At 42.6% G+C, this 12,532-nt stretch overlaps 1 pseudogene; it reads left to right on the top strand.

Moving 5' to 3' along the window:
- The first annotated feature begins 10,005 nt into the window (after window positions 1–10,005).
- Window positions 10,006–11,292, top strand: LOC139356485 (olfactory receptor 11A1-like; annotated as a pseudogene).
- The last annotated feature ends 1,240 nt before the right edge of the window (window positions 11,293–12,532 follow it).

Here is a 12,532-nt window from a genome sequence, read left to right as displayed (position 1 = left end):
TCACCTTCTTGACAAGTACAACTATTTTCATGACATATTCTCATGTTTATATTTATATTTAAAGTCCATTTCTTATAGAACAAAACGCTGGTTGCCACGGGCAGGGGTGAGGAGGAAATGAGGAGATGTATGTCAGAGAATGCAAAGTGGCAGATATGTAGGATGAATGAGTCTAGAGATCAAATGTGCATACAACACGAGGATTATAGGTAATAAAATTGTACTCTATGTGGGATTCAAGCTAAATGAGTGTATTTTCGCTGCTCTTGTCACAAAAACAAAAACCATGAGTAACTGCATGAGATGATGGATATGAAAATTTGCTTCACCATAGTCAACCTAATTGTAGATGTTTGCCAGTTTCTACTCAGGAGCTCTCCTGGCTGGCTGCAATATTGCCGCTTCTCGGGTGCTGTAGAAAGCTGCGGTACTGGAGTTCCACCTAGTGTTTGTCTGTGGTACTGCAGACTCTGTTGCTGGACCATACCACGTTGATCACCTTTGTTTTTTTGTTTTTGTTTTTTTTATTATTATTATTATTATTATTATTATTATACTTTAAGTTGTAGGGTACATGTGCACAACGTGCAGGTTTGTTACATATGTATACATGTGCCATGTTGGTGTGCTGCACCCATTAACTCGTCATTTACATTAGGTATATCTCCTAATGCTATCCCTCCCCTCCTCCCCACAATAGGCCCCAGTGTGTGATGTTCCCCTTCCTGTGTCCAAGTGATCTCATTGTTCAAATCCCACCTATGAGTGAGAACATGCGGTGTTTGGTTTTCTGTTCTTGTGATAGTTTGCTGAGAATGATGGTTTCCAGCCACATCCATGTCCCTACAAAGGACACGAATTCATCCTTTTTTATGGCTGCATAGTATTCCATGGTGTATATGTGCCATATTTTTTTTAATCCAGTCTGTCACTGGTCAGCCCCAACCTGAGCCCTGTTCCTGTCAGTGCTTAAATTTGGGCAGCTCCCTCAGCAGCACCTTCAAAAGTCAAAATGTTAGATGTACATTTCACTCCTTTCCCTTCCCAGGAAGAAGTCAAGAGTTGGAGGTTTCCTCCAGATTATGTCGTGCGGTGCCAGAGGGAAGTGCTCTGGTGAGCGAATGCCATAAATTTTCCTGCTAAGTTTTGATGGAGTTGCCTTCACACTCGACTGAGGGGCAAGAACCTATTAACTGGTTTCTGGATTTTTCAAACAGGTTTATATATTGTTAAGTTCATGTTTTCATGGAGGAAAGAGGGTCTGGCATTTTTTTTTCTGCCATCTTGCTGATGCCTTTTATCATTTTTCTCTGGTTAGTGGTCACATGTATCTGCTTCTTTGTATTTCTACTAATTGTTCTATTAGATGCTGGACATTATGGATATTCTGTTGTTGGGTGTCTGGATTTTGTTTTTTTTGTTGTTGTTGTTGTTGTTTTTGGTTTTTTTGAGATGGAGTCTCTGTCACTCAGGCTGGAGTGCAGTGGCACGATCTCGGCTCACTGCAACCTCCACCTCCCAGGTTCAAGCCATTCTCCTGCCTCAGCCTCCTGAGTAGCTGGGATTACAGGCGCATGCCACCACCCCCAGCTAATTTTTGTATTTTTACTAGAAAGGGGGTTTCACCATGTTGGTCAGGCTGGTCTCGAACTCCTGGCCTCGTGATCTGCTTGCCCTTGTTCTAGTAGAGAGTTAAGATACTTAAGGTTCAGTTTAATGTTTTCAAGCTTTGTTTTTAAGTTTTGTTAGAATAGGTTAGATTAGCTTTTATTCTTGGACTGATTTATACCTATACCTAAGGTGTGGCCTTTCTGAGGTATCTGCTGAATGCCCCCAGTTTTCAATGATATCTCTCCAACCTGAATGGTTGGAGCTCTAACATCTCCCATTCTGTATGAGTTCTAGTGGTTACTTAACTTACAGCTCCTAGTAATATTCAGCCAAAGTCTCATGAGATTCCTACATATGTTTCTGAAATTCTTTCTCACTATACCTCACTCCTCTTCTGGCCTACAAATTTAAACAGTCTCTGCCTCTCAAAACTCTGATCTCTGTCTCCTCAGCTTAGGCCTTCCTGGATTCCAGGTCTAGAAAGTGTGTCAAGACAGAATAACTAATGTGATGGTAGGGCTCACCTCAACTACTTCCCTTCTCTAAGGGATTAAGGTTCTGTGCTATATGTTTTCCAATAGCTGAAAACAGATATTTTATATGTTGTCCATTTTGTAGTTGTTTACATCAGGAGGACTAGACTGGTACCAGTCACTCCTTCATGGGTGCAAGCTGAAGACCCTTACCCTCATTTTTAACTTTCTAAAACCTTTACTGTTTTAAATTCTAGTGCATATTCCACTCTCTCCATTAACTTCCCTTAATCCCGTCTCAATAAACTATGCAGCTCTTTTGTAGCAGTTGTCACATATTCCATCCTGTACCTGTTAATCTGCAGGCAGATCCTATGTCTTGATCATCCAATAATGCCTAACGTGTGGAGCTCCAAAAGATTTATTTATAAGTTAACCCAATTAAAAAATGGGCAAAGGACCTGAACAGACATTTCTCAAAGTCATATAAATGACCAATAAATACATGAAAAACTGTTCAGCATTACTAATTATTAGGGAAATGCAAATAAAACCACAATGCGATATTGCTTCATACCTGTTAGAATGACTTTTATCAAAAAGACGAAAGATAACAAGTGTTGGAGAGGATGTGGAGAAAAGGGAACTCTTATACATTGATGGTGGGAATGTAAATTAGTACACCCATTATGAAAAATGATATGGAGGTTCCTCAAAAAACTAAAAATAGAATTACCATACAACCTATTAATCCCACTTCTGGATATATATCCGAAGGAACTGAAACAAATATGTCAAAGGAATAGCTGCACCCTCCTGTTCATTGTGACATTATTCACAATAGTCAAGATATGAAAACAACCTAAGTGTCCATCAATGGGTGAATGGATAAAGAAAATGTAACAAAAATACACAATGAAATACTATTCAGCCCTAAAAGGGGGGACATCCTATCATTTGCAACAATATGGATGAATCTGTAGGACATTATGCTAAGTGAAATAAGCTGGGCACAAAAAGACAAATACTTCATGATCTCACTTATATGTAAAATCTAATAAAGTTGATCTCATAGAAGTAGAAACTAGAAGGATGGCTACCAGAGTTTGGGGAGCGGAGTGGAGAGGAGGGAATGGGGAGTTGTTGATCAAAGGGTACAAAGTTTCAGGTAGGAAGACTAGTTCTTGGGATCTATTGCAACAGTGGAGTGAATATGGTCAATAATAATGTGTTATTTATTTCAAAACGGGGCGTAAATTTCAAATGTCTCACCATAAAAAAAGATAGGTAAGTGAGGTGATGGATATGTTAGCTTGATTTCATCCTGCCACATTTATACATATATCATCACAGTGTATCCCATAAATGTATGCAATCATGATTCATTGCTCAAAAATATTGTTAAATAAATGTTTTAAAATTTTTGACTTGTTGAAACACTGAAATAACCTAAAAAGATACTGTCTTCTTTTCAGTTGAAATACATACAAAGAGAATAAATAACCTCCCCTCTTAGTGAAACGTTGGCCTATACATAGTTACAGTTCCTCCCAACCCAAAGATTCCATGAAAAAAATGGTTAGGCAAATTGTGCTACAGCCACATAATGAATATTGTTATTTTAAATGTGGGATATATAACATGCTTATAATAAAATGTTACGTGAAACATCATGATTCAAATTGTACATATGATAATAATTATAGCTATGTAAAAAGTGCATATAAAAAACTAGAAATAAATTTTTAATAGCAGTTATTATAATGTGTATGTATTGTTGACATATGTTTTTTATCATGATCTAAGATTAGTCTTGAAAGACAGTTGGTTTGGTTTTCCAATTATCTTCATGAAAGATGGCTTAGGATGACCAGTTATTTCAAAGCGAAACTTTATTTTTATTACATATCGTCCAACATCTTACTGGATTTAGCTAAGAGCCTTATTGAGAATACTAGTTTATGTAGTTATCTACAAGTACATTTTGAAACTAGTTTATCCTGAAGGGCTCACTAGGAAGTTTTACTGCTCATATTGAGGTATTATAAGCTTTATTGAGACTTTACTTGAGACTGAGTCACTTTTTCTTCACCTAAGACTCTCCACTCTGCTTCTCTTCTGCCAATGTCACGCACTTGTTCAGTTTTTCCAGGAAGTGCCATGCCAGTCTGTTCCTACAAAATCTCAGCCCTAGCCCAGAGCCTGTGCTGTCCTCCTCCTGGCCCACATCTGCTCTCTGCTTGCTATGGAAGAAATTTGGTGCTATACTACCACAGTGGGATTTCCTATTTACATTTGTCATTCAGCTGCATTTTACTGTCTGTCTCCATTATCTTGAAGGGATCCAACCTGGTTTTATGTTAATCTGTGATGTTAAACTATCAAACTAAACAGGACAGAATACCTACAGAGTTATCTGTCAGTTTCCTCTTGCCTCCTCCCTGCTAAGAGATCAAAGCAGGACCCCAGGGTCCTAACCCAGGCCAGGGTAGAAAGCCTGTTGATTTAGCCCTTAGAGGTCACACTGCGTCTGGAGTTGGTTCCTTCCAGTGGGTTCTTGGTCTTGCTGACCTCAAGAATGAAGCCGCAGACCTTCGCGGTGAGTGTTACAGCTCTTAAAGCTGGTATGTCCAGAGTTTCTTCCTTCAGATGTGTCTCGAGTTTCTTCCTTCTAGTGGGTTCATGGTATCTCTGACTTCAAAAATGAAGCCGCAGACCTTTGCAGGGAGTGTTACAGCTCTTAAAGATGGTGCGGACCCACAGAGTGAGCAGCAGCAAGATTTATTGTGAAGAGTGAAAGAACAAAGCTTCGGTAGCGTGGAAGAGGACCCAAGCAGGTTGCTGCTGCTGGCTGAGGTGGCCAGCTTTTATTCCCTTATTTGACCCCACCCATGTCCTGCTGATTGGTCCATTTTACAGAGTGCTAATTGGTGCGTATACAATCCTTTAGCTAGACACAGAGTGCTGATTGGTGCATTTACAATCCTTTAGCTAGACAGAGCACTGATTGGTGCGTTTTTACATAGCGCTGACTGGCACATTTTACAAACCTCTGGCTAGCCACAGAGTGCTGATTGGCGGGTTTTACAGTCCTAACTACCGAGCGCTGATTGGTACATTTTACAATCCTCTTGTAAAACAGAAAAGTTCTCCAAGTCCCCACACGACCCAGAAGTCCAGCTGGCTTCACCTCTCAATACTCTTGATAGCTCATCCCAATGCTGCAAGAACAAGTTGTAATATACATTTCACCTTGAGGTTCATTCTGAGAACTGAATATTTATTAAATCAGTTAATCAGTTAATACTTGCTTTATGAATTATAAAGTATTCCATAAATGCTGGCTTTCATCGTGCCTATTTTCTTTTTTGTCACCCAGGCTGGAGTGAAGTGGTGCAATTATGGCTCACTGTATCCTCAACCTCCTGGGCTCAAGCGATGCTCCCACCACAGGCTCCAGAGTAGCTAGGACTACAGGCATGTGCCACCATGCCTGGCCAATTTTTTTTTTTTTTTTTTTTTGTACAGATGGGGTTTTACTATGTTTCCCAGGCTGGTCTTGAACTTTTTGGCTCAGGTGATCCTCCCTCTTCAGCCTCCCAAAGTGCTGGAATTATAGGCATGAGCCACTGCATTTGGCTATTATGGTTATTCTTATGTCTTGCCAGTATTTCCCTGCTCATAAGGGGGAGGTCATTAGGTTTGAATGAAACACATGGATGGGGTCCCTTGTAGACCTGAACATTTCCCTGGAACCAAAAGATAGATGCAGCTGCTCCAGTTGGCTCCAAACTACATCTCCTCTCCAAGGAGGCTCTTCTCCAGCCCCTACAAGGGAGGGGTGCTCTCCTCCTCTAGAAAAGGCAGTTGCATCCATAGCAGCACATACGGAATAGGGACAACTGTCTTCTGTGAGCACCCTAGGGTGTAGGGAGTCAATAACATGTGGAGACTTCACAGAAGAGAAGCAGAAAGTCCACAGAGCTGTCAGCTGGCAGAAGAATTTAGTCTAGGTGTAAAGACATCCAGGAGAGAAGGTGACTCCAGGCCCAAAGCAGGTCCACCCCCATTTCCACTGAGCCTGAGTATCTGGAGTTCATCTGGGTCAACACTGCTCTCTGCCTACAGAGAGGACCACCACAGACCCAACCTAAATATATGGAAGAGAGCTCATCATATTTTTTAAATGTCTTATGTTTGCTCTGGGAGGTTCCTGTGGATGAGGCCCATATTTGCCAACAAACTTCTGGAGGCTCTAGGAAGAAATTCCATTTCACCCGCACTGACCCTGTCCCCCGAGCCTCATCTTATTTTCATACCCCCCAAAAAATGCAGTAAATAACAATAGTTAGCCCCTTAAGAATCACCTCTAGGCCGGGCGCGGTGGCTCAAGCCTGTAATCCCAGCACTTTGGGAGGCCGAGACGGGCGGATCACGAGGTCAGGAGATCGAGACCATCCTGGTTAACACGGTGAAACCCCGTCTCTACTAAAAAATACAAAAAATTAGCCGGGCGCGGTGGTGGGCGCCTGTAGTCCCAGCTACTCGGGAGGCTGAGGCAGGAGAATGGCGTGAACCCGGGAGGCGGAGCTTGCAGTGAGCTGAGATCCGGCCACTGCACTCCAGCCCGGGCGACAGAGCGAGACTCTGTCTCAAAAAAAAAAAAAAAAAAAAAAAAAAGAATCACCTCTAGGAAGGCAGCACAGATGAGTAGTCATGGGTTTTCCAGCACCACCACACCCTTAGTCCTTGTTCTGTAGATTAAATATAATCCCTCTTCTTTATGAGAGTCTCTCAAATATTTTAAAAGTTATCATACTCTTCCATTCATTTTGTCTTTTCCAGATTCTCTACATTATTCATATATTCCTTGTATTTCAGTTTTCAAGCCCTAATTCATGATAGTCGGACCAGGCATGGTGGCTCACGCCTGTAATCCCAGCACTCTGGGAGCCCGAGGCAGGCAGATGACGAGGTCAGGAGATCGAGACCATCCTGGCTAACATGGTGAAACTCCATCTCTACTGAAAATACAAAAAATTAGCCAGGTGTGGTGGTGGACACCTGTAGTCCCAGCTACTTGGGAGGCTGAGGCTAAGGCTTGAACCCAGGAGGTGGAGGTTGCAGTGAGCTGAAATCATACCACTGCACTCCAGCCTGGGCAACAGAGCCAGACTCCTTCTCAAAAAGAAAAAAAAAAAAATTCATGATAGTCAACAAAAAGCCCAAATTATTTTCACATAAATGGCTACTAAGTTGGGTCTTACCCTTCCCTATACTTGTGTAACTGGTTGTTAAAATCTACATGCAGATTTTATATGTGCCTCTGTTAAATTCCATCTTGTTTTTAGTTTGGCATTCCAAAAGGCAAGATTATTTTGAATTATAATTGTCACCTATAATATTGATTTTCCCTCTTTGTTTCATATCATCTGAAGTTTGATGAGCCATGCATGCTTACTATGTCTATTGAAGTCATTACTAAATTAGGTGGTGAAAATAAGATCTACAACACCTTCTCCTTTTCACTAGACAGATTTCTCCAGATTTTTAGTCATTAATGAATAATTTTGGTGTATGGTAGCCAAACCAAAAGCATTATCTCTAAGCCACAGTCATCATCTTTTTATGAAGCTTTACAGAGATTAATATGCCCTTTCTCTGCTCCTTTCTCCTGATTGTTAAATTATTAATACTGTCAATAAAAGATATTATATGAGGTTTTACATTAGGTTCAGTATTACAAAGATCCTGGTGATCCCTTATGGGACTTCCAACTATTCTATAAAGCATCTATTTAAGAATTTTACCAGGGACCAAGGTCAAATTCACTGGTTGGCAAAGGCAGTGCTTCTAACTTTATAATCATAAGCATTGTCTCAGAGTGTAGACTTCAAAAGTTTTGGGTCAGTTGACTGGTTGTTTGATTTGGTTAGTTTAACTAGTTTCTTCCTTTGCTCCCTCTCTCTGCTAAACCCAGAGTCAGTCCTATTTCACTCTCAATTCAAGTCATTCCTTGGCTTCTTAAGAAATCATTAGTATACAGAAGACAGAATATGTTCAAATACATATGAAAGCACTCGGTTTGTTCTGTGTCTGTATTCCCATATGACTGAATGTGAGCCTGCATGATGTAAGCCCAAAGCCAAAGGAAAAGGTAGGATCAGGCCAGGAACAGAAAAACCCTGTTCTCACTGCCATCAGCTAATGTGAGATGTCATCTTTCTTAATTTCAAAAGTGAGAAAACTCTCTATCACATTGTGTTTTCTGGTTTCTTCCTCCTACACACACACATATTTTTGACTTCCATATCCATTCTTATTTATGATTCCATCTCAAGCTTCCAATATTCCCTCAACTATAGGGGATGACCCAATGATTCCTCCTCTCTTTTAGTAGTCATTTAAATGTCTCTTTGTCTGACTCTAGCATTAACTGTCAGATGCTGCAATTTTTTCATGGCACTTTGCTGTTGGAAAATTATCGCAACTAATTCATATATTCATTTATTTATTCATTCCACAAGGTCCTCCTCTGCGTTTAGTGGAAAGGTAGTGCTGCAATAACTGAGAGAAGAAAATCTATACCAGAAGAGCGGTTTCTAAAGAACCCACGGTTAGTTAAGATAAACTGAGCATTTGACCTGTATGGAAAATATAAGGCAGGAGAACCAAGAAATATAGAGTGTTTCCAGTTTCCAACAAACTGATCAGAGACTGGGCAAAGTATGGAAATGGCTTTACCAAAAGTCACCAGGCCACCTGTCCAAGGAGAAAGAGTGGTTTCCCAGGGGAGTGAGATCTGGGTTAATTCAGATCTTTCTGTGTCGCATATCTTCCTGAATAGATGATACAGATTGCGCATCTGGATTTCCAAGTCTCATTTTCTTGGAAAGAAAAAATAGTCTGAGATGAGTGGCAGCCTCAGGAACGTGCATGACTTCAGAGTAAGACCAACTCTCCTGGAGGCAATGGGCACGGCTCCCACCCTTCCACAGCTCACAAGCTGTGGTCCTCCTGTTGGTGCCCAGCCGGGACCTCCAGATAAATAGTTCCCTGCTGATTGGAAGAACGTTATGCTGCTCTCTAATTTTGACATTTCTATCACTTAAAGAGGGTTTGGGGCCAGGTGCAGTGGCTCACGCTTATAATCCTAGAACTTTGGGAGGATTGCTTGAGCCCAGAAATTTGAGACCAACCTGGACAATATAGGGAGACCTCATTTCTTTTTTTTTTTTTTTTTTTTTTTTTGAGACGGGGTCTCGCTCTGTCACCCAGGCTGGAGTGCAGTGGCCAGATCTCAGCTCACTGCAAGCTCCGCCTCCCGGGTTTACGCCATTCTCCTGCCTCAGCCTCCCGAGTAGCTGGGACTACAGGCGCCTGCCACCTCTCCCCGCTAGGTTTTTGTATTTTTTAGTAGAGACGGGGTTTCACCGTGTTAGCCAGGATGGTCTCGATCTCCTGACCTCGTGAGCCGCCCGTCTCGGCCTCCCAAAGTGCTGGGATTACAGGCTTGAGCCACCGCGCCCAGCCGGGAGACCTCATTTCTATTATTTTTTTTTAAGTAGCCAGGCAGGGTGGCATGTGCTCCTAGTCCCAGCTACTTGGGAGGCTGACGTGGGAGGATGGCTTGAGCCCAGGAAGTCGAGCTGTGATCACACCACTACACTCCAGCCTGGGTGAGACCCTATCTCAAAAAAAAAAAAAAAGAGGTGGGTGGAGCAGGTTGGGAAAGCACTGTAGAACAGTAGACCATTCGGGAGTCTTAGAGTCAGGCAAACCTGGGTTCACATCATGACTCCATCATAATGACCTTGAATAATTGACTTGAATAAACAGGTCTTAGTTTCTCTTCCACATCTGGGAGACAATAAGGCCTGTCTCCAATGCGTGCTGTGATGAATAAATGGATAAGCCAAGCATGGAGTGTGGCCATAATAGTATCTTGGTTAATATTAACTACCTTTCTCTCTTCTCTTGGACCCAGAGCTGGAAGAAAAAGCAGTCCAGTGGCGACAGTGGGAACCAGACCACCTGGCTGATCCTAGTGGGCTTCGGGGAGTTGCAATACCTGAGCTTCCTTCCCTTCACTCTCTTCCCGGCCATCTATGTGGTGACAGTCAGGGGCAATGCCCGCATCATGCTGGCCGTGGCCTCTAGTCGGACACTCCACCCACCAATGTACTTCTTCCTCTGCCACTTCTCCCTGCTGGAGATTGGCTGTACCTCCAACATCATACTGTGGCTGTTGCAGAGTTTCCTGGAGGGGAGGGAAGTCATCTCACTAGTCAGCTGTCTGGCTCAGTTCTATGTGTTTTCCTCACTTGCTGCAGCTGAGTGCCTCCTGCTCTCTGCCATGTCCTATGTGACTTGGCCATCTGCTGCCCCCTTCACTGTCCTGCCCTGATGAGCACCTGGTTTTGTCACTGCCTGGCCGCTGGTACTTGGTTCAGTGGCTTCTTCTCCTCTGCCTTCACTATGGCCCTGGCAGCACCTCTGTCCTGGCAGCAGGGAGATTGACCACTATTTCGGTGAGTTTGCTCCAGTAGTCAGGCCATTCTGTGGGAATGTGGGAGTCATGTAAGGAGCTGAAGTCAGCATCTCAGTCTTCCTGACACTGGCCGCCTTCCTACTGATTGTGACATCTTATGCCTTCATTGAGGGCTGTACTGCAAATACCTTCAGGCCATGGGAGGCAAAAAGCCTTCTTCACCTGTTCCTCCCACCTCACCATAGTTGGGGTATTTTATGGCATCCTCATTGTGGTTTATGTGGCCCCAATAGCACACTTGTCCCCCTTGCTTCTAAAGGTCTTCTCTGTCCTCTATACAGTGTTCACGCCCATGTCAACTCCATCATCCACAACCTCAAGAACCAAGAGGTGAAGGCGGCTCTGCATAGGCTCAGGGAACAGCTCATCCCAGGACACACTCACTGAGAAGGACAGGACAGCTTTTGACTTCTTCCTGGATTGATTTCAGCGTAGCCCCTTCTTCAAAGTCTGATGGACTAGAGACCATTGCAATAAAAAGATGGAGACTGTGGGATTGCAAGTGGATGTCTAACAAAATGAGGTAACTGTATTTTCCAATTGGAATTGGCCTTTATTTAGAATAAAATTCTAAATAAATCCCCATTTGTAGCAGCTTCCCCAACCCCAGCAACAGCAGCCTCTGTCCCTGTCTGAGGGAATTAACCCCACATTGCCTAAAGAAACTATAATTGCCTCCCCTGGGGCAGTTCCCATGCCAGACAATGCCGATTCTCCTCAGAATCCATACCCATCACTCCTCTTTGGTTCTAAAACTATAGCTAGACCCAAGTCCCTGCAGGCCTCTAAAGGTGAGGCACAAAGTGTGACCCATGAGGACATGCACTACACTCCAAAAGAATTACTTGGGTTTTCTAATTTATACAGACAGAAATCCAGTGAACATGCATGGAAATAGATATTGAAGTTATGGGATAATGATGGAAGGAACATAAAGTTGAATAAAGCCAAATGTATTGATATAGGCTCACTAAAGCAGAAATTCTGCATTTAATGTTGCAGCTTGGGGAACTAGGAAGGATTGTAACAGTTTGCTTAGTTGGTTGACTGAAACATGAACCAAAAGGTGGGACACAGTAAGTGAATTAGAAATGCTGGATCTGCCTTGATTTAATGTAGAGAAAGGATTCAAAGGCTTAAGGATATTGAAATGTTACAGTGGATTTGTTACTTAAGACCTACTCACCCACATGACAGGGCCCAGAAGACACACTTTTCACTATGACTAAGAAATAGGGAAGCCCTGGCATCCTTGAAGAGCTCTGTAATCTCTCTTCTCTGTAGCCCAGACCTTACAGTGAGGACTGCAGTCACTGAATTGGGAAACCTAAATTCAATGGGAGTAACTGCATCCTGAGGTGGCAGAGGCCAATTGGCAGCACTCAACCTCCAAAGGCAAGGTGTACCTGGTCACCACAATGGACAGCAGAGTCAAATCAGCAGTCAGAATAGCTTGACTCACACAGACCTATGGCATACTGTTTCTAGAAGTGCAATAGATAAGAAACCTACTAAATTCTTATTTGATCAGAAAAGTTCTAAATCAAGTGAACATCAGCTAAGTTTTTCTCAGGGTTGTTCTACTAGTGCCACAAGAGAGTTGGATTGGGATTGCAAGAAGGAAGGGGAAGTGATGATGAGGGTAACAAGAGGGATTGAGAATCTCAGCCATCCATCTTATCGGTTAGAAGACGTGAAACTATTTCAACTTCCCTTGAATATCTTTCTTCATTTTTCTCCATGCCAAACCTACTCTTTCTCATCAACCCCAAGGATGGTTTTTCTGTGCTGCCTTCTGAGGATTTTCGTCCACTACCTTTTCACCTTTTCTCTTGCATGTACCTTGGGATATAGAACAAAAGCGAATATATACAAGTGAGTATTTGGCTAGGAGATG

This window comes from Macaca nemestrina, chromosome 10, assembly GCF_043159975.1.
Source record: "Macaca nemestrina isolate mMacNem1 chromosome 10, mMacNem.hap1, whole genome shotgun sequence".
Taxonomy (NCBI): domain Eukaryota; kingdom Metazoa; phylum Chordata; class Mammalia; order Primates; family Cercopithecidae; genus Macaca; species Macaca nemestrina.
This window is presented reverse-complemented; position numbering and strand designations above follow the sequence as displayed.